Genomic DNA, 23,889 nt, shown 5'->3' with positions numbered 1-23,889 from the left:
GACTCTCTGTCGCGCTGTACAGAAATTACCGTACAGACAGGAGGAGAAGCTCGCAGGCAATCGGGGGGACGTCCCGTCAAGGGAGAAGCCCATAGATAATGAGTCCATAAAAGCAACGGAATACTTACTCCTGCTCACTCACGCCAAAGGACTCTTTGCTCAAGTTCCCCGTCTCTGCAAGATTAACGTTGGCAATTTTCACGCACAGCTACTGGAAGATTAACGTCTGTCAGACAGGTTGCTCACGTCATCAAGCTTAGTTTGAGTCGGTTTGAGTCTGCGCGTCAGGAACGGAAGTGCTCAAAAATCGCTAAAAATGGGCTTCAACTCTCTCAACTGAGTTCCAATGAGATGGCTCTGTCCACTTCTTATACTGTCTATGATTTTAACATGGGGGAGATGCAGATTTGACTCTCTTCTGCAGCCTGCCTCAAGCGGTCAGTAGATGAATTGCAGTTTAATTCACTTCCGTGCTGGTTTCAAGAGAGAGACAGGGAGGTTGCCGCTTGGTTGTTACAGAAATAAATCCCTGTTTGAGGACATTTCACGAGATATGGGGAGGCACGGTTTTAAGCGCTCGTGGCTACAGTGCCACCGTAAGATAAAAAGCTTAATGAATTTTAAAAATATTGTGGAAAGCAAAACACTGGATATTTGTATTCGCATCTGCATCCATTGTATTTCGTGCTGTTTTACTTCCTTTTCCGGGTCAGAACGTCTACATTTGGTGCAGTGTATAGTGTAAATGCAAAAATCGGATATGTAACAAGTGAGTGTGACAAGTGGTATGTGAAATTATAGTTCATAACTCATTATTGATTTACAATAGTCTATTAAAGAATGCGTATTAAGTTTTGTTTATATTAATGGTTTTAGAATGCGTATGAAGTTTTGTTTAAATATTAATGGTTATAGAATGCGTATGAAGTTTTGTCACTGTTTAAAATTAGACAACGAGTTATAAGAAGTTGATTGCAGATAATGCTGATCTTCGTCTGTATGGGTTAATTATTCGTCGATCTGTTGGTAATGCCTTGTGGTTTCAGTAGGGGGATTCCGGCGCGCTTCTCTTCCTCATTCAATACAGCCGAGTGAAGGCGAGAACTGCGTGTGGACATGAGAGTTGATCTTGGGGAACTGAACCAGGGTTGCAGTAGAGTGTGGCAAGAAAACAACGAGGGATCACGAAAAATGGCGGCGACATCAGCAGGACGTGATCGAGGAAATAGTAATCGACTGAAAGCGGGAAATTCAAAAAATGTTGGAAATACTGTTTTAGAAGCGGTTGAGCACGACTGCTTCGTGACTGGATCAGACATAGGTAGGTGGGCAGAAATGGAGTATAGTGAAGGGAAAGATGAAGAAAATGAGGGAAAATTGAAGGGAGAGTTTTCAAAAAAGAACGACAGTCAAGTGAAAGGGAACAAAAGAATAAGAAATGAAAATGATGAGGGGTCGGAAAGTGAGGAAGAAGGACATGAGCAAAATAAGAAGGAAATAAATGAGAATTTTATAGTCATAATAAGATTCAATGACAAAGATCAAGAGAACTTGAAGACTATCAACCCGTTTGTATTAACAAAACATCTGGCAAGTAAGATAGGGGAGATAGTATATGCAAAGGTCCTAAATGATGGAAATTTGTTGGTCAAATGTGCAAATGAGGATCAATTTGAGAAAACATTCAGAGTAAAAGAGATTGGAAAACTGAAAGTGATAAACACAAGGAGGGTGGGAGCACGAAATGGGGGAGGATGTAAAGGTGTGATCACAGGGATACCAATAAATGTAGGAATGGAAGAACTTAAAAGACATCTTAAAGGGGGGGAAATAGTGATTGCGCAAAGATTTAAAACAACAAGAGAAGGAGTGAAAAAGGATAGTGAAACGGTATTGATTGAATTTGAGGGGGATAATATGCCAAAAAAGGTATACCTTGGATATATGAGCTACCCAGTGAGATTGTATGTACCAAGACCATTGAGGTGTTTTAACTGTCAGAGGTTTGGACATATAGCCAATAACTGTAAAGAGAAGAAGAGATGTGTGAGATGTGGGGGCGAGCATGATTACGGAAAGTGTGGAACAGGAGTGCAACCAAAATGTTGTAATTGTGGAGGGAACCATAATGTGGCATATGGAGGATGTGAGGTGATGAGGCAGGAAAATAAAATCCAGAAAATAAGAGTGGAAAGAAGGATCACTTATGCAGAAGCAGCAAGAGTGTCAAGAGTACATGACAATATCACCATAGAACAAGCAGAATTGGGGGTTGAAGAACAACAGCAAAGAACAAGTGACAAGATGTATGTGGACAAAAAGGACTTGGTGACGTTTATTGCAGGAGTGATAAACAGTACTGCTGAAGTTAAATCAAAAAATGATAAAATTCAGCTGATTGTCAAAGCAGCAGTAAATCATTTAGGACTAGTGGGACTGACATGGGAAGAAGTGAGGGAGAATCTCACCAATCAGTCAAGCCAGGATGCACCATGTATTGGTTAATATTAATGGTTATTATTTTACAATGGAATGCTAGAAGCATACTGGCCAATGGCCAGGAATTCAAACATTTCATCAAAGACAGTAAAGTAAATCCAGATGTAGTGTGTGTCCAGGAAACTTGGTTAAAGCAAAATTTAGAGTTTGTGATTCATGGATATATAGGGATAAGGAATGACAGAGATAATGGGGGACGGGGAGGAGGAGGAGGATGTGCTACATTTATTAAACAAGACATTCCATATAGGGTACTAGAAAAGGGAAAGGATCTAGAATACATTGTGGTAGTATTGTGGGAAAGAGGAGAGGAAGTAGTTATAATAAACTACTATAATCCATGCAAAAGGTTGGAAGTAGATAAGTTATTAAGGATACAAGGAAATTATAGACAAAAAGTAATATGGTGCGCAGATTTTAATGCTCATAGTACAATTTGGGGGGGTTCACACACAGATGTAAATGGAAGGGTAATAGAAGATTTGATGGATGATAAGGAATTAGTGTGTATGAATGACGGAATAGGAACAAGAATAAACATAACAACAGGAAATTAATCGACATTAGATATTACATTAGTGTCTAATGCCTTGGCTGGAATAAGTAAATGGCACGTTTGGAATGATTCAACAGTGGGCAGCGATCATTACCCAGTTTCATGCTCAGTGGGAGTGCAAGTGGAAATTAGACCAGGTGAAGGAATGCTAAAATGGGGTTTTAGAAGAGCAGATTGGGTAAAATTCCAGGAATTGAGTGAGGAATCAATATCAAGGATAGACATTTCTGGAAATATAGACGAAACAAACAAACAAATAACGTCAGCGATTATTATGGCAGCAGGTGGATCTATTCCCAAAAGTAAACAAAGGAGGATTAAAAAACTGGTACCATGGTGGACAGAAGAGTGTCGTCAGGCTGTTAAAAACAGGAATAGAGCATTTAAACTAGTTAAAAACACCCATAACTTGCAACATTTGATTCAGTATAAAAAGGCACAGGCTATTGTGAGAAGAACAGTGCGTCAAGCTAAAAGAGCAAGTTGGAAGACATTTTGCAATAAAATAGGAAGAACAACACCTGTGGGAGAGGTTTGGGGAATGGTACAAAGGATGGGAGGAGTAAGGAGGGAATGGGATATTCCAGTTTTAAGTACTGAAGAAGGAACAGCAATCTTCAATAAAGATAAGGCAGAGATTATGGCAAAAGCATTTGTAAAAATTCACAGTTCAGATAACCTATCAGAAGTATGCAAAATGAGAAAGGAAAGAACAATGAATCAGCATCCAGGTGTATTAAACCGGAGGGATAAAGTTGATGATAAAATTGATGAACCTTTTAATATGGCAGAGTTGATGAGAGCAATAAACAGAGTTAAACCAACATCTCCAGGGAAAGATCAGATTTGCTACGTGATGCTAAAACATCTAGGGAAAGGAGCGCTCTTAAAGTTGCTGCAATTTTATAACATAGTGTGGGAGGAGGGAAGATTACCGAATGCATGGAAAGAGGCAGTAGTCGTTCCAATAAGGAAACCCGGCAAGGATCCTTCTAAACCCACTAGTTATAGGCCAATAGCATTAACATCAAACGTATGCAAAATTATGGAAAGGATGATAACAGAAAGGTTATCGTATATACTGGAATAAAATGGAAAGCTAGCAAACTATCAAAGTGGTTTTAGGAAAGGAAGGAGTACCATGGATTCTGTGATAAGACTAGAAAATGAAATAAGAAAGGCTCAGGCAAATAAAGAATCAGTCATTACAGTGTTTTTCGATATAGAAAAAGCTTATGACATGATGTGGAAGGAAGGATTGTTAATTAAGTTGCACTTGGTGGGTGTAGGTGGCAGAGTCTTTAACTGGATAAAGAATTTTTTGTTTGGAAGAAAAATTGAGGTACGAATAGGGTCAGACTTATCAAGTCAGTATGCGGTGGACAATGGAACGCCTCAAGGCAGTGTGATAAGCCCACTACTTTTTATCATCATGATCAATGATGTCTTCACAAAGGTGCCAATGGATATAGGGAGGTCACTGTTTGCGGATGATGGGGCTTTATGGAATAGGGGAAGGAATATGGAGTATGCAATTAGGAAAGTACAAGGAGCAATTAATGAGGTGGTGGAGTGGGGATATGATTGGGGGTTTAAGTTCTCAATAGAAAAAACGCAAACAGTCTTTTTCACCAGGAAACAAATTAAGGAAGGGATGAAGTTAAATATGTATGGGAAGGAATTAGAAAGAGTTGGAACATTCAAATTTTTGGGAGTCATTTTCGATTCTCGGTTAACATGGGCAGAACATATAAAGAAAATAGAAGGAAAATGCAAAAAAGTTATTCATGTGATGAGATGTTTGACAGGTAGGGAATGGGGTGCAAGTTGCTCTGCATTAAAAGCAATATATGTGGCATTGATAAGATCTGTGTTGGATTACGGCAGTGTAGCTTATGGGTCAGCAGCCAAATCTTTGTTAATGAAACTAGATGTGATTCAGGCACAGGCATTAAGAGTGTGTAGTGGTGCTTTTAAAACTTCACCAGTACCTGCACTTCAGGTAGAAATGGGAGAAATGCCGTTAGCATTAAGGAGGAGGCAGCTGATGACAAACTATTGGGCTAATTTGCAGGGACATAATGATTTCCACCCCACTAAAGTAGTGTTGCAGGAGACATGGGAGAATGCAAGATTTAGTGGAGATGGTTTTAGTCGAGTAGGTAATGAGGTAGCAATGGAATTTGGAGTGTTTGAAATGAAGTTGAGCCCTGCAGTTGTATATCCGATGGTGGCTCCATGGGTACTTGTTTGGCCAGATGTTGACTGGTATTTGTTGGAGTTAAAAAGGAAAGAAAAAGATCAAATAGATTTGGTTAGAGCATTCAAATACCATATAATAAAAGATTATAAAGAATTCATACATGTATATACAGATGGGTCAAAGAAACCTGAGACAGGAGTGACAGGTTATGGGGTGGCAATACCTGCAAAAGGAATAGGAATTAATAGAAGAACATCAGATTTTTTAGGAGTATATACAGTGGAAATGGTGGCAGTGTTAGTTGCATTAAGGTGGGTGGAAAAAACAAGGCAAGAAAAGGTGTTGATATGCTCTGATTCATCCTCAGTCCTTGTGAGTTTAAGGTCTTTTCATTCTAAGAGCCGTCAGGATGTATTGTATGAAGTCCTTCAGTCAGTTACAAGGATAACAAATCAAGGAGGACAGGTACAATTTATGTGGGTTCCAGCACATGTAGGGGTGAAAGGGAATGAGCAGGTGGATGAATTGGCAAAGAGGGCTTTAAAGAAGGAACATATAGAAATGCAAATTAAAATAAGTAAAGCGGAGGTCAAAAGTATTATCTGGGAAAAAACTAACCAAATGTGGCAAGAAAGGTGGGACAGAGAGGAGAAAGGAAGGCATTTATATAAAATTCAAAAGAGTGTAAAAATAACTAGGTTAGGTGGTGGGCACAGGAGAGAGGAAACTGTAATGACAAGGTTAAGGCTGGGGCATTGTGCTTTAAACAAATCACTGAAAATGATAGGAAAACACGAGACAGGCTTGTGTGAGTGGTGTCAGGAAGAGGAGTCAGTGGAGCACATAATTATAAGATGTAGGAGGTATGAGGTACAGAGAATAATAATGAGGAGTAATTTGAGGGAATTAGGGGTGCAGGAATTAACTTTAAAGGGACTGTTGAAGATAGGTGATAGAGCACAGGTTAGAATATTGTTAACTTTTCTAAGGGAAACTGGTTTGTATGATAGGTTATGAGGATAAATAAGGATATAGGAAAGTGTGTAGGGAAATTAATGAATGTGAGTGTGTGGGGTTTTTTTGTTGTTTTTTTGATGTGGAAACTAGATTGTAAGCCTAATGTCTGATTCACACTCCGGAGCAGAAGGTGGCGGTAATGCACCAAAAGCTGGTTGCCAACCGCCGTTAAAAACAAAAAAGAAGAAGAAGAGAACTGCGTGTGCTTGTTTCTTCATCCTTCTCCCGTTATTTTTCCCTTTTTAAGGTAATGACCATTCACAAAGCAATGTAGATTTTGACATGTTGATAGTACATTCGTTATGTTTTAAAAGACGTTTTTACATGTGTAACGTATATTGGTTAAAGAAAAGAGTTTAATGCTAACGGAGAAAATGTGTAACGTTATGCTAGCAGCCGAAGACCTCGTGGCTCCGTCGTGTCCGAGTCTCGCCATATAGGCCTACTATACTTTGTCGTTGGTGTTTAAGTTAGCTACTGGTACGTCCACATACATTTTGCTGTAAGATTTATTGTGTATTTGTCACTATAAGGCCGAGTTCATGTCATGCTGAGACAATGAATACTGTTAAGAGTATAATTTGTTTTAGTATTATGTGAGAACTAATGTAAAAAGGAGTATTAATGTCATTTGCTAACTTTGTTTAAAACAATTCACATTGCATATGGTAATTTAGTTAAAAGGATAATTTAGAATGCATTAAGAAGATACTTGTGACTGTGGTCCTGAATCTGATGAGTGCACGAATATTAAAATGTATGTTTTCTTGTATACATTGTTAAAAAACTCATTCAATAGCTGGGTTTCAGTCACGTGATTATGATGACGCGCGAAATTCAGATGGAGGGCAGGGAGTGAAGAGTGCAATGGACGAGATGGAGGAAAGTCCGTACTGTACTACTTTACACGCTATTACAAGAGAAAGATATAAACAAAAAATCAAACATATGTTGGACGTGATCCTTACGTTATGAAGAGGAGTGATTTTTCAACTGAATTGAAAGATTTTCCTGCCATCGAGGCGGTAGATATCAGCAACTACCTCGTCTTACAGACATACTTTGACTTTACAAAGTTCGGAAACGTTACACAAACATAGCCACTTAAGTTGTATTAACTCACCTTTGACGAAGTGATCACTACACACGGGCATTTTCCCATTCGGCTCCTCCTGACTGCAGACGTAGGTTTGCAAGCCGTTTTTCCGGAGTTTTTTTCGGTCAATTTCTTGCATTTCCCCCCCTTATGAACAACAACATTTGGTACACGATAAAAACTCCTCGTGGTTTGATCGATTTAAGTAACCATAAACGACGCAGAACATAGGCATTTTGAGTTTGTTATAAAGCTTTCTAAATACAGCAAATCACTTCCTGCCCTCCATTTGCATTTCGCCCCATGGCAACGCAGTGGCGTGACGTCATATGAAAACAAGATATACAGACGAGTGAAGGCGAGAGCTGCGTGTGCGTGTTTCTTCATCTTTCTCCCGTTATTTTTCCCTTTTTAAGGGCACAACAGATACAGGTCACTTTTAAAAGATGATGTAAGCGGGTCGTCAAAAAAATCGGATATATTTTGAAAATCGGATATGTAAATGCAGCCTAAGTGATAATGGTGTTCAGATCCGACTTTCTTAATATTGCAGCTCCTCTACTGGCTGAACATTAAAGCTTGAAAACATAAACTCTCTCTTTGAGTTTTTCAGCGTCAGAGTTTTTAAAATCCTCTTTAAGAGGCTTTATTGTTATATTTTCCTAAGACACGCATATCTGACTTTAATGCTGCTATTCATAGATTTCATGTGACGTCACACAGTGGAGCGGCCGCCATTTGTAGGACCGAATTGCAACATGCCGTCTATCTACTGTGCTGTAAACTGTGATAACAGCAAATCACAAAGATATGTTGAGAAATTCACGTTGACCTGGAAATTTAAATAAAAGTAAAATTAGCAAATTACAGGTTAGCTAGCTAAATTAAAACATGTAGTTTACAATTGGAACACGTATTCTCTATATACAACCTTATTCTAGACCGCTATCTATATTTACATTATAACCTTAGTTATACGTTTGGCTGAATTATGTTGTTGTTACCTGCTTCAGTATGCTAAACTACAGCTCACTGTTTCTGCCTTAATGCATTGTTTAAATTAATAGATTATTAGCTAACTGCATGATTTATATACATTGCTGAAATGCATAACTCGGACACTCTAAATTGTAATGTAGACACATGCATTTTCTAAAAAAGCTGCTTTGATTGTGAAAAGCGCTATACAAATAAATGAGAATTGAAAAATAAAGGTGTCCAAACGTCACTGATAATACAAGAGATATGTGCTTTACCAACATTATTAGCAATTCAGTTCAGCGATGCTTTTATGTTCAGCGATTACTGGTGTAACGTTAATATTGATTGATTAACACAGTGCCACTTACCCTTCCTGTTATCAAGAAAATTTTCTTCATGGGGGCATTTAATACAACACTAAATCATAAATCAGATATACCTGTACAATAACATTACGATGTCCAGCAATAATAATAATAATAATAATAACTTCAATTTATATAGCGCCTTTCAAAGTACCCAAGGACGCTTAACAATCAACATGAGAAAGGGAAGGGTAGAATTAAGATAAGGGCAAAGGCCAGGGGAGCTAGAGTCCATACTGCCCTACAAAGGCAAAAGACCTTAACTCACCAGAGTGTGAAACTGAGAAAAATGACTTTAAAGTTTTTTTGTTGTCCAGCCAATTGTATGATAGGTAGGACAATGAAAATTTGCCAAGTAGTTGTCATAATGAATATATTTATCTACATTAAAAAATATTTAGCTCAAACTTGACCTTTGACCCCTATTCGGAAGTTACTGTATTCTGCCTTTGCATTATCTGCAAAACAATAATGGGTCATACAAAGGCAAAATACCTTAACTTCTAATTTATTGACCATTTTGCCTTTTATCACTCTACCCAGGTGAAAAAAAAGTTCACTAAAATACATTTTATTTAAGTGCACTTAGTACACTTCCATAATGTACTTAAAGTGCTCTATTTTCGCGCACTAATTTTGTACTTAATATACTAAAAGCTTAACTTTAGTACTTCTTAAGATAAACTTAAGATCAACTAAGTGTACTCAACTGTGCTATTTTGACACACACTGAAGATGAACTTAAATATATTTTTAATATACTATTTCAACCTTTAAAAAAATGTATTTTGTTACCACTTTTAGTATATCTAAAACCCATTTTTAATGCATTTTAATTGTACTAATAAATTATTTAAAATATAATAATGATATATTATAAATACATATATATTATACTTAAGGTGTATTTCTTTGTCAAAAAAAGTACACTAAAATACATTATTTAAGTGCACTTAGTACACTTCCATAATGTACTTAAAGTGCTCTATTTTCGCGCACTAATTTTGTACTTAATATACTAAAAGCTTAACTTTAGTACTTCTTAAGATAAACTTAAGATCAACTAAGTGTACTCAACTGTGCTATTTTGACACACACTGAAGATGAACTTAAATATATTTTTAATATACCATTTCAACCTTTAAAAAAATGTATTTTGTTAACACTTTTAGTATATCTAAAACCCATTTTTAATGCATTTTAATTGTACTAATAAATTATTTAAAATATAATAATGATATATTATATATATATATATATATATATATATATATATATATATATATATATATATATATTATACTTAAGGTGTATTTCTTTGTCAAAAAAAAGTACACTAAAATACATTCTTTAAGTGCACTTAGTACACTTCCATAATGTACTTAAAGTGCTCTATTTTTGCGCACTAATGTTGTACTTAATATACTAAAAGCTTAACTTTAGTACTTCTTAAGATAAACTTAAGATCAACTAAGTGTACTCAACTGTGCTATTTTGACACACACTGAAGATTAACTAAAATATGCTTTTAACATACTATTTCAGCTTTAATTTTTTTTATTTTGTTATCCCTTTTAGTACAATTGAACCCATCTTTAATGCATTTTTAAATACACTTATAAATTATTTAAAATATAAGAATATATAATATATACAAATCATATTTATGTATTGCTCACATATTTTTTATATAGTAAATAATTTATTTCAAATATATTTTAACTATGTTAACAGTACCTTTATAAAACAATTAAATAATGGTTTATTTAAAAAGTAGTCAAGTACACTATTACTGTGTTATCAGTAGCATTTTCTGCCTCATTTATGCTAAAATTATACTTGATAAAATTATATTTGATAAAAGTAATTCATGTAAATGTAAACACCCATAGTTTAAAAGGATACCACACAATACAGCACAGGTAGGCTATGTAATGTACAAACAAACAGCATCGCTTTCTTGAAAAACACTTTAATTTTTTGAGACGTTAATCACGAACAAGTCCAAACAGACCTTATAGTAGAGGCGGGGGGAAAAGAACACAAGTGGCAAGCTTAAACTAAAATTATTAAACTACAGCATACAGTAGGCCTACGTATCTTAAATATGAACAAAACACGATTTTCTTTTCTTTTTTAAATTTTACAATCCTTTCCCAAACAAACCTTAGGGAAAAAACAACAACAAAAAACAACCAACAACAACAAATAACTTAACAGTGTTTTTTTCCACGACACAAACCTTTCGTTATTGCATTTTCTAACAAGGGTAATAAAGGCAAATATTGGCTAAGAGACCCTTTTCACAGTCAGTGTGTCATCATATCTGATTTGTAATGTAAAGGATGGCTACATTAGCCTACTAAAGAATTCCGTTAATCTTCGAAAGAAAAACTGAGATATTGTAATGAAACCCGAGAGATTTATATCCCTCCGATAAACGATTCACCAAAACTGTTCACGTTTGAAAAAGTTAATCGCAAAAAAACATCACCTACATATGAATCGCGTGGTTTCCTCCAAGTCCTCTAAAGAAACACGATCGCTATTATACTTTAAAAGTTTAAATGTAGACTTCTAAATCTAATCACATTCAAGGAACATACGCACAGCAACTGAAGCTCGAGTGAAATGAGCTCATAATCATAAGAACCAATCACAGCCGTTCAACGGCTCTGGAACCAATCAGGACTAGTCACAGGTGTTATGCATATTGTTCAAATTTAAACAAGTTCAACATCTTTTATGAAAACATTTAAACATCTTTGGAAAATGTATCTATGATGCATTTCAAATAATATGATGTTAAAATCCTTGTGGGAATTTCAGTTGTGTAAATGTATCGTAATGGACAACAGCCTTTTAAGTAGCCTTTAATCAAGTAAAAGTGAACAATATTAATTTTAAGTAGGCTTATTGCAATGCTTAATAATAGTTAACAAATGTTTATAATACATTATAATGTGGTACATTATAAATGTAATTTTCCCCAAAAAATATTAAAATGATAAATATATAAATATTAAAATATACTGCAGTAGGCCTAAGTGTTTAAAAAGTACTTTAAACATACTAAAAGCTTAACCATTTTGCTATGTTCTTACACAAAGAGCAACATAAGTATGTTTTCTTTAAATACAATAAAACTTCACAAAAATTGTATGATTTAGCATATTTCTTAAAAGTATAATTAAGCATATATATTTATTAGTGCATTTGTTAGAAAAATATTAAAATTATGCTTGTGTTTAGCATATTTCTTAAAAGTATAATTAAGCATATATTTATTACCAATGTACTTATAGTGCATTTGTTAGAAATATATTGAAATTATGCTTGTGTTTAGCATATTTCTTAAAAGTATAATTAAGCATATATTTAATACCAATGTACTTATATTGCATTTGTTAGAAATATATTAAAGTTATGCTTGTGTTTAGCATATTTCTTAAAAGTATAATTAAGCATATATTTAATACCAATGTACTTATAGTGCATTTGTTTGAATATATATTAAAATTATGCTTGTGTTTAGCATATTTCTTAAAAGTGTAATTAAGCATATATTTATTACCAATGCACTTCTAGTACACTTGTTAGAAATATATTAAAATGCAAAAAAATTGCACTAAAAATACATTTAAAATATCAATGGTATTTAATATACTTTCGCAATTACACTTAAGTACTACTTAAGTAAAAATATACTTTTAATTAGTGTATTTATAGTGCATCATTTTTACAGTTTTCTTTAGCACAAAAAGTAAGAATATACTACAAATATACTTTCTTGTATTTAAGTGTTTTTTTAGTGCACTCAAGTACACTTTTTTTTCACCTGGGTATACAAACATTTCTATGATAACAACGATAGCCTTAAAATAACATTTAGTAAGTTCTGTCTAGTAAGGGTTAATATTACATCAATAGTTACAAAATATTACAAAATAAAAAAATTATGAGAAAGACCTTAAATCGCTAGAGTTTGGAACTGAGAAAAATGACTTTAAAGATTTTCAGTTGTCCCTCCAAATTAATTATAGGTAGGACACTGTAAATCTGGCAATTAGATGTTTTAGTAATAAAAATTATCTACATAAAAAATCTTGAGCTCAAACTTGACTTTTGACCACTATTTTAAAGTTACTGTACACTCTGCCTTTGCATTGTCAGCAAAAAGTGAGAAGTCATGCCAAGGCAAAAGGCAGTAACTTCCACATTATCAATATTTGGTTGCTGATCACCATTAACAAAATCATTATAGTAACACCTGTATAAAATCTAGTGATCATGGCATTTATTTTGTATGATTTACACTTATAGACATCTACTTATTACTACCCTGTGCTTTGGTTGCATTCTGGTGGCATTATTAATACATGAGACATGGCAAAATACCTCCATAGCGGTAAGATCTTCAATTGGTACCGAGTGGCATAAGACTTGATAAACGCGCGTTCAAAATGATCACGATAAAACAGGTCCTCGCGCACATTCAACCCGGGGACTCGTTTATAGTATATTCGTGTTCGAAGGTGTCATGCTCCTCGTACGTTCACGAAAAGTACGAAGTACGAACGCAGTGCTTTCCATCTTGAGACTCGGTGGGGAGCGCGCTCTGGACTACCTAGACGACTAATGCATTTATAGCACAACCTTCTGTGTTCTGCGTCTTTTCAGTAGCGGTGGTTTCAGCTGTCTGCCCTATTATTGTGCAGTGCACTTCGCTCGTCCCGCGGATTTATTCCGGACAGTGTGATTGTAGGTACAACCCGCTTGTAACAGCTTGTCTGATGTTGTATGCACCAACAATTCTTGCTGCATTATGTTGTATGCACCAATATACCGTTGTTGCTTCATTATTATCACTCTGTGATATATTAGTCGCGCGTCGGCTCGACCGTGTTCAGGGCGGAGCTGAAGGCGCCGGCGAAGTTTTGGCACTCTGCCAGCTAGATGCATGATTGTTTCAACCCGATCTGGGTGAGGCGGGGATTTAGTTCTTTGTTGTATTCACCTGCTACGGCGTGTGTAACATTTTTTTCTGTCAACTCTGCATATATCATTCGCGATGGATAGCCTATCGCACGTTTTTCATATGGAGCGGGTTCAGACCATACTAAATGTTCTGACCGCATTTGTGCTGGACAAAGCTCTGAGGACATCAGAAGTTACAGGGACTGATGGCAGCTGTACAAAGTACACAGGCTACATCGTAATTTCGGAGATTTTAATGGAGAGCAAAACAAAGGCAGAACACCGTACAATCTGAAAGGTAGCATATTTGATAGAACCCCAGCACCGTAACTTCATATTGACGCGCGGCTAAACAAAGGCAGAGTACCGTAACTCAAAATGAGCGTTCCAAAACAAAGCCAAAGAGCGGTAACTGGTGTTACGGTGTTCTGCCTTGGTTTCTCACGGGCTTTTGGAAGTTACTGTTAAGACAACCCATTATTTTCTCGAAAAAACGACGGAATTGACTCAAGATACTTATCCACATGATAAAGGGGGTCTTGAATGTGCCAAAAATATAAAAAACTAATTTTCGACCAAACACGAAGTTACGGTCTTTTGCCTTTGCACGGCAGCATAGGCCTCATTGAAAAGGTGTGTTTTGAGCTGGCATTTAAAGGTTAAAAGTGAGGAGGCAGAGCGGATCTCATGGGGAAGCTTGTTCCAAAGTGACGGAGCACCAACACAGAAAGCTCTATCACCAAATGTCTTAAGCCTGGACTTAGGAACAGCAAGCAGGTCCTTGTCAGAGGAACGCAGGGACCGTGACTGAGTGTAGGGATGGAGAAGATCAGTAATGTACTGGGGTGCAAGTCCATGAAGGGACTTGTACGTCAGGAGGAGGATTTTATATTTGATGCGGGACTTAACTGGCAGCCAATGAAGCTTCATCAGGATGGGAGTAATGTGAAGACCAAGTTTTGTGTGTGTGAGCATCCTAGCCGCAGAGTTCTGCACATACTGTAGTCTGTCAGTGGCTTTGCTGGGTAGACCGAACAGGATGCCATTGCAATAGTCAAGTCGGGAGGTGATGAATGAGTGGATGAGGGCCTCAGCTACAGAGTTGGAGAGGCACTGTCGGAGTCTGGAGATGTTCTTGAGATGATAGAAAGCAATTTTAGTGACGTTTTTGATGTGTTGTTGGAAGGAGAGAGTGGAGTCCATGATGACGCCCAGGTTGCGTACTTGAGGAGATGCAGAGATTGAGCAGCCATCCACATCCAGTATGATGTCATCAACTTTTTTAAGAAGTGACAGCGGGGCAAACACCATGAGTTCTGTTTTGTCTTTGTTCAGTTTGAGAAGGTTACTGTCCAACCAGTGCTTTATGTCCTTCAGGCAGTTGATAAGTGGCACTGGTGGAAGAGAAGTAGAAGGCTTGGTACTGATGTAGAGCTGAGTGTCGTCAGCATAGCAGTGGAAGTGTAATCCATGCTTCCGGACAATCATCCCAAGTGGCAACATGTAAATATTAAATAGCAGTGGGCCAAGTACAGATCCTTGTGGCACGCCATGCAGGACTGGCGCCAATTTAGAGCAAGTCCCCTTGAAGGTGACATATTGTTGCCTGTCGGTGAGATAGGATTTAAACCAGGAATACACTGTATCAGTAAGGCCAATGAGTTCAGAGAGACGTGTGAGAAGAATGGAATGGGAGACTGTATCGAAGGCTGCAGAGAGGTCAAGAAGTATTAGAATGCTGACATGGCCAGAGTCAGCTGCCATGTGGAGGTCATTCGTGATTTTGATGAGGGCAGTTTCTGTGCTATGATGTGTCCTGAAACCAGATTGAAAAGGCTCGTAGAGGTTGTGCTGTAACATGTGATGGTTGAGTTGGGAAGCCACAGCCCTTTCCAATAACTTAGAGATGAAAGGTAGATTTGAGATAGGGCGGTAATGGTTTAAATCGTCTTGGTTCAGGCCTGGTTTTTTAAGTGTAGGGATCACCACAGCAGTTTTAAAGCTGGTGGGGACCACCCCAGAAGACAGTGAAGTGTTAATGATGTTAACCAGTGTTGGACCCAAAGTTGGAAGACATGCCTTAACCAAGGCTGTCGGCATAGGATCCTGTTTGCTGGTTATGGCCTTTGCTTTTGATACTAGCTCAAGGACTTGAGCTGTGTTGAGCGGGGAGAAGGAGGAGAGGCAGTCCTGCGGCGCGAGAGCGGTTGAAGAGTTTGTGTCAGACAATGGTAGTACGGTTGATTGAGATAAGCTGGACAGCTGCAGTTGTTGGTGGATGGTTTCAACCTTTTCCCGGAAATGAACCAGGAATTTAGAACATAAGCCAGCAGCATCAGAAGGTTGAGGAGGGTCAGGTGGGCAGAGTAAGCGGTTGATAATGGAAAAAAGCTGTCTAGGATGGTGTGTGAATCAATGTAAATAGTCCATTGAATTTAATTTGTTGTTTAATGACATTCAACATCCGACTATTTTACATATGTACTTTGATGGTCCAGTGGCGGAACTTTTGCCAAGCGTGTCAGAGGTTCTGGGTTCTAATCCGCCCTCGTACCCTTTTTTTATTAAAAAACCCTTATTAAAATCGATTGTGTTTATCAGTGGTTGTATATCAGTCAGGAACAGATTTGTGTGCATTTTATTTTTGTGATTTCATTAAAGCGCGCGTCCGTGTGAAGACTGTGCGGTGTGCGCGAGTCACGAGAGAACACTGTTTCTGCACATAGACAGTGTTTCTGCACCACTGATCCAGAGTCAACAAGCACTTTGATCACTTGATTTAAAAAACAACACATTTCAGCGTGCTAGATCGCCTCTTATTTTACTTTTATTTATGTGTATTGGTACATCCGTGCCGCGAGATGTTTCAAAAGTGGTGGGGACATGGAGAGGGATTGTGGACGAGGTAACGTTAGATGTAAATGTCAGCAAACGTAAAATTTGGCAAGTTTTTACTAGACTTTAGTGGAGTCAGCAGTTCGTTTAACAGTAAATACGGATCTATACCTAAAGTATCTATTTTATTTAAATACCGTTGCTTTTCATCTGTGCTATTTAAGTGTGCAACATCTTTCCGATCACCAGGGAGAGATTATGCGATTTAACGCAATGGTCCTAAAGATGGCGGCCACAACAAAAAAGTCACGTGACTGAAACCCATGAATACATTTGCCATTTGTATCTGTCTACCTTTGCTTTGACAAAGTTTTCTCACTCCGTTCAAGTCTCACCGTTTCATTACATTTGACGTCGAGCGCCCTCTGGAGGAATACAAACATAATGTCAGTGGTGCGCAACTTTTTATTTTAAGACACAATTATAAATCTTATTAAATTACTATTAAACTCATTATTCGTTGTCTTATTGATACAGCATTTATATATATATATATTAAAATGTTATTTTTGATCCACTGCAAGATTTTCCAAAATATACAGCTAAAACATTATTACTATTTTTTACTAACATAGCCTACTGCCTATTTTGTTTTTGCATAACAGCATCATAAAATTAGGTGTTTGAAAATACAAAAGATTAGATTAAAAGACTTCAGACGTTAGAGTGAATCAGATCTGTTTTAATAGCACTTTATCACATGAAACAAAGATCTTTCAATTTCTTTTTCCATTTTGCGATGGATTTTCACGATTAATACCGTTCCGAATTATAAGACATCCGTTCAGGACATCAATATAATCCCGCTGTAACTAAAGAGCCTATCCTTTAGTCGTGTCCTCAAGAGTTAGGTGATCAGTCTATATAAATTCGTATTCTATTATAGAGATAATAGATTTCCCCTCTATATTATAAGTCTACCTTTTGCGGTACTCTTCAACCGTGTTCGCACTATAACAGTTTGTAGTACATATATCACTCTATATGTTTACATGTTATATGCTGCCTCTTTGGCTAGGCTGTTTGATCAATCAAATTCAACAGTGAATTATTCTTATCTCAAAAGAATTCTCACCCTTTGATGTTGGCTCTCCCCAGAAAGAATCTTCTTGATTCAGTTGAAGGAAAGTGAACAGCACTCAATGATCCAAGGTCCAGTCAGATGATCATAATAAATGTAATAGAATTTATTAAAACAATCAAATGAAAAAGAAACACTTGTTACAGATCAAAATGAGTACTAACTAACAGATAGATACTAGCTAAGCTTGAAGCTTCTTGCCTCTGATAAAAGCTGGCGTATCAGAGTGGTGTTTGCAAGGACGAGCGAAGAGTCCGTCCGACTCTCCTTCTTTTATAGCCAGGTTTCCACCGGTACTGGTGGTGGTAGCTATCGGAAATTCCTTTCCGTAGATAACAGCAAATACTTTACGCAGCTAACAGCAAGCACTCTCCGCAGCTAACAGCAAGCACTTTCCGCGGCTAACAGCAGTCACTTTCCGCAGATAACAGCAATCATATACGTCAGCAGGATACATTTAGCTAGCGACAGCACACCCTAATTCTCAGTATATAGGAGGTGAGATAACATAAACAGTGCATCTGGTTCTTGGAAACTGCCTCAGGCAGGGTGGGGGTCTGTGCATCTGTGCATCCTGTGCATGATAACAGCAGTTTTGTGGGTCAAAGGTCTTTTTACTCAAACAAGTCATACATATTTCATACATTGATCATTCTTTTCATTCGTTGTACATTTCATAGCCCAGATATTTCTTTTATTCTGATCATCTTATTTGTTTCATATTATAATGATATTATAGCGAGTGAAATGTCACACATATGGACCATCTATATCACAATTTTCCAGAAAATAATACAGTTTATTTGGGCTAAATGTAAAAGCCTGTTTTCCTTGTCTGATGCAACTGAGGTCGTGGGGTTTTCGTGAGAAGTTTGGCCTATTATAATACTTAAGCCATGACTTTGAAATTACTTATCTGAAAATAATAAAAAATTATAAACCCTGTATGGTACCCCACTAGGTCCCAAACTCAGCCCCAGGACCTAGTATGTACCTTACAGGGTTTATAAGAACTGCCTGAAGCTACAACACAGGCTCTGGAAGATTCTGAAGGTTATATGGAGGGGAAAGGTTGCTCAGCAGTGGCGGTTTGCAGAAAGGGTGTGGATTCCAAAGGAGGAAGAGTCGAAGACAATCGACCAGTTCAGAAACATCTCGCTGCTCAGTGTTGAGTGAAAGATATTCTTCAGCATTGTTGCTACAAGGCTGACCGACTACCTCCTAAGGAACTCGTACATTGACACTTCGGTCCAGAAAGGAGGGATCCCGAAGGTGCCGGGGTGTCTTGAGCACACAGGCGTGGTCACACAGTTGATCAGGGAAGCCCGGGAGAACAAGGGGAACCTTGTGGTCCTGTGGTTGGACCTCACAAACGCCTATGGGTCCATACCCCACAAACTGGTTGAGGAGGCCCTGCGCCGGCACCACATCCCAGACAAGTTTAGAGACCTCATTCTGGACTACTACGACAGTTTCAGTCTGAGAGTCTCTGCGGGGTCTACAACATCAGACTGGCACAGGCTCAAGAAGGGTATTATCACTGGGTGTACGATTTCAGTGATATTATTCGCACTCGCCATGAATATGCTGGTGAAGGCTACAGAGGTCCAGTGCAGAGGTCCCCTCACCAAGTCCGGTGTCCGCCAGCCGCCCATCAGGGCTTTCATGGACGATCTGACGGTGACAACACCACACGTCCCAGGGGCCAGGTGGATCCTGAAGGGCCTGGAAGAGATGAACAACTGGGCCTGCATGTGCTTCAAGCCAACAAAGTCCAGATCTCTGGTGTTGAAGAAAGGAAAGGTTACCAACAAGTTCCACTTCACACTTCACTGAGAAACCAGTGAAGAGCTTGGGAAAGGTGTTCGACTGCAGCCTGAAAAGACACGGCAGCCATCCATGCAACCAACCTTGAACTGGAAGGCTGGCTAGCCGCAGTGGACAAGTCAGGCCTACCTGGCAAGTTCAAGGCTTGGATTTACCAACATGGCATCCTCCCACGGATTCTGTGGCCCCTCCTGATTTATGAGGTTCCAATCTCCACCATCGAGGGCTTTGAGAGGAGAGTCAGCAGGTTTCTATGGAAGTGGCTGGGTCTACCTCGAAGCCTGAGCTGCATCGCCTTGTATTGCCAGAACAATAAGCTGCAGCTCCCTATCAGAAGCCTGGGAGGAGTTCAAGGTGGGCCATGCCAGGGAGGTGCTGCAATACAGAGAGTCACAGGACTCGAAGGTCTCCCAGGCTGGGATCGAGGTGAGGACAGGGCGGAGGTGGAGGGCAGCAGAGGCGGTGAGTCGCGGCTACGGCACAGGGCACTGGTGGGAGCAGTGACTCATGGAAGAGCTGGCCTGGGTAGCTGCACAACATCTCGCTACAACAAGGCACAGGGGAAGGACAGGAGATCACTGGTGCAGCAGGAGGTGCGGGCAGCAGTAGAGGAGGAGCGGGCCAGTAGGATGGTTGGAATGCGGCAGCAGGGAGCCTGGACAAGATGGGAGCATGCAGTGGACCGCAAGGCCTCATGGGCAGAGCTGTGGAAAGCAGACCCCCATCGCATACGGTTCCTGATCCAGGCTGTCTACGATGTACTACCGAGCCCATCCAACCTGTTCAGCTGGGGATTGGTGGAGTCACCAGCCTGCAACCTCTGCCTGAAGAGGGGGACCCTGGAGCACATCCTCAGCTTCTGTTCGAAGGCACTGGGTGAGGGGCGCTACCGTTGGCGCCATGACCAAGGCCTGAAGGCTATAGCGAATACCATCAGCTGTGGAATTGGCCACTGCAAGCGCCTCTGCCCAGTTAAGAACACCATTGCTTTCGTCCGGGCTGGGGAGAAGCCACCATAAGCTGCCAGGGCCACCTCATCTGGCCTGCTAGCAACAGCACAAGACTGGGAGTTGAAAGTTGACCTGGAGAAGCAACTGAAATTCCCTGAAACTGTCGCCACCACAACACTGCGGCCTGACATGTTACTCATCTCAGAGACCTCCAAGCAGATCGTTCTCCTGGAACTCACCGTACCCTGGGAGGACCGCATCGAGGAGGCCAATGAGAGGAAGAGGGCAAAATATGCTGAGCTAGTGGAGGAGTGCCGGAACAATGGGTGGCGAGCACGGTGTGAGCCCATTGAGGTGGGATGCAGAGGGTTTGCTGGCCAGTCTCTCTGCAGGGCCTACAACATCCTGGGCATCATAGGGGCCAGTAAGCGAAGGGCTATCAAAGAGGTCACGGAGTCAGCAGAAGTTGCCTCAAGTTGGCTGTGGATAAGGAGAGGAGAACCATGGGTTGGGTAGGGCTACCTGGACACAAGTTGGGGCCTGATCAACCCCAACTGGGTCGCCAGGGTATGATGCTTGAAAGACCCGAAACACTCCGTGATCCCAGGTAACATCACTGATGATGTGTCCAGGTTGCATCAAGTTGATGTATGTAACAAAAATAAATAAATAAATCAATTCACTTTTGCACATTTTACTAAGAAAAAAGAATCCATGCACTATAATACAAAAAGCATATTGTTGTACACGTGTGATCAAACCCTTCAGATGCTTAATACCAGTAAAAGGAATGAAAATGCAACAGTCAGTAACAGTAATGGAACATAATATATATAAAATATATTAGCCTACAAAAATACATGGTGATATTTCATGGATCGACCCTTGCTGGATTTGAACCTTTAGTCACAAATCTATCTCACAAATGTGTGTTTGACTGACAGCTTGTCTGTGAAGAGCATTTGTCTTGCAGTAAGACATTTTTTTTTTGTTCAAAATGTTCATCTTGATGAAGTATTCATATTCACAGTCTGTTATAAATGAGTGTGAACATAAGTGGCAAAAAAATATTAAGGCTTTCTAAATATATTATTTTAAATTACTTAAAACTGAATTATAGCAATTTAGTTTGAATCGGAATTAGTTGAAATTGGGTGGTGAAATTCCACTGGTTTGTGTGCTAAATAATGAACTTGGTATCATGACACGATCTTCTGTTCATGTTCTCATTCAATGAAATATAAAAATAATGAATGATGTTACTGTGATGTCTGATCGGCAGTCTCAGTCTGGTTAGTGGGCATTTCATTGTCACGTAGTGTGCAGTAATCGTTTATCTGTAAGAAAACAGATTCACAGAAGGTAAAAGAAATTAACAGGATTGATGTTTGAGTTGGAAACACAAAAATTGATGGGGAATTTATGGTGTTTAACAATTTAACAAAATGTCCTAAATGTGGGATGTTTCTCTTCAAATTGGTTAAAATAAATTCCAATATTCAGGAAGAATTTGGTTGTTTCTATATAATGGCAGACACGAATACAATTTTGCAGTTAAAATTCCACATTCACCTGCACATCTAAAATATATAAACTATTGTATTGGCAGGCATGAAGACCATGGTATTTTAGTTCATCTGTGGTTAAGCTCAAGGGTTTATTTCTTGCAAGTGAAGAAATTAGGACAAAAGTATTGTAATTTTCCTATACTACAGTGTAATGTGAAATATTCATTTTCATTTAGACAGTAGCCTACATTTATAGACTATATGGATTTTACGTCATAGGAATAATTATATAAATTATTATTATAATAATTGTTTGGCATCCTAAAACACCAGTGATAATGTAATGTAGACTAAAACTCTATATCATAACTAAAAAGATGTTTGAGCCCTCTTTAATGTCCAGGTACAAGTCAATGCTTTTTCTTTGTTCAATGTGCACAGTTCATGGGTTGAAGCCGGTTGAAGCTCTTCATTTTGAGCTCTCAAAGTGCACCAGATTGATGCATTTAAACTTAAAATGTACATTTTATTGCGGGGGAGCATGCCCCTGAACCCCCTAGAGGGACAGAGATCCACCCAACAGTTTTACAAAATCCTATGGGAAAGAACAGTCATTTATGAAATTTACTCCAGCATACACAACAAAGTTCCTTTTAAGTCAATAAAACTGTTAATGCCAAATTAAAATGTCCTTGGACAAACTACATTTGGCCTGCCTAAGGTAGGACCTACAAGACATTGTGCCCAGGGGCCTGTGAATTCTTAATCCGACCCAGGGGCCATATTCACAAAGAATTTTAAGGCTAAAAGTAGCTCCTAACTGGCGAATTTAGGAGCAACTCCTAAAAATAATGGGTGTGTCACTCCTAACTTTAGGACTCCTAATTTTTTTTACTAAGAGTAATTCACGAAGCATTTTAGCCCTAAAAGTAGCACCTAAGTCTGGGAAAGCTTAAAAGAAGTCGAGAGGACTCCTAACTCAAGACCTATTCACAAAGGATTGTAGCGCATACCACCGCCTCTCGCAGTCGTCCGGGGTCTGCGACACAAGCGGGAATGCTGCATTGATCTGCAAACAAATCCTCTCCCATGTCTCATGCTTAGTTTTGCTTGATATCCCAGTCCCGAATTTCCCTTTTGTTATGTTTTTTTTTTCAGCACCAACTGGGCCAGCAGCAGTAACTGATCCTGCGTCCAGTTGGGCTTTCTTTTCCTTTTTGGCGATTTCATAATCCACCGTCATTCAATTATTACATTACTTCAATAGGAGCAACATTTCCTTGCTTTAAGTATAGTCTATTTAGGCTAATAGGATGTCAATTAACCAAGCAAGTGTTAATGCAAGTGTTGTTTTTCATTATTAGGCAAGTGGCGGTTTAGGCTACCTTGATTCAATTTAATTGAATTCACGACTTTTCTCTCTCTCTCTGCCTTTTCAACATGACATCATGACTTTGCGTAAACATACACGCCACTTTCAATTCAAGTGGCGTGTTATCTATACGCATTTTGAAATATCCGCGTGTATGTCCACGCCGAAATCTTTTGCGTGTATGTCTACGCCATTAAATGTCCGAGTGATTCCGCGTGTATGTCTACGCCGTTAAATGTCCGAGCGAAACGAAGCAAAATCTATATCTACATCTGTGGAGCGATATTTCTTTTCCTAGGATGGTAGGAGAACACTCATAAATGGTATTAACCCCAGTGACGGGTAGGTTTAGGGACGGGGTTGGGGTAGGTCATATATTTATATATGCATAATACAGTAATATAACGTTAAGTCAAAGGCGTTGATAAACACGCTGAAAAGCGATTATGCGTGTTGATAGCACGCCAAAAATGGAAATACGAATTGGCGTGTCATACATACGCCATTTCATGAGATCAGTCTGGCCTTTTTAGAATTACACTTCACTGGGGCCTGCACAAAC

General features: G+C 38.8%; 1 pseudogene; it reads left to right on the top strand.

Annotated features, from left to right (window-relative positions):
* The first annotated feature begins 16,577 nt into the window (after positions 1–16,577).
* On the top strand, positions 16,578–21,058 carry LOC130070542 (uncharacterized; annotated as a pseudogene).
* The last annotated feature ends 2,831 nt before the right edge of the window (positions 21,059–23,889 follow it).

Source organism: Rhinichthys klamathensis, unplaced genomic scaffold (genome assembly GCF_029890125.1).
Source record: "Rhinichthys klamathensis goyatoka isolate OS25496 unplaced genomic scaffold, OSU_Roscu_1.1 h1tg000410l_1, whole genome shotgun sequence".
Taxonomy (NCBI): Eukaryota; Metazoa; Chordata; class Actinopteri; order Cypriniformes; family Leuciscidae; genus Rhinichthys; species Rhinichthys klamathensis.
This window is presented reverse-complemented; position numbering and strand designations above follow the sequence as displayed.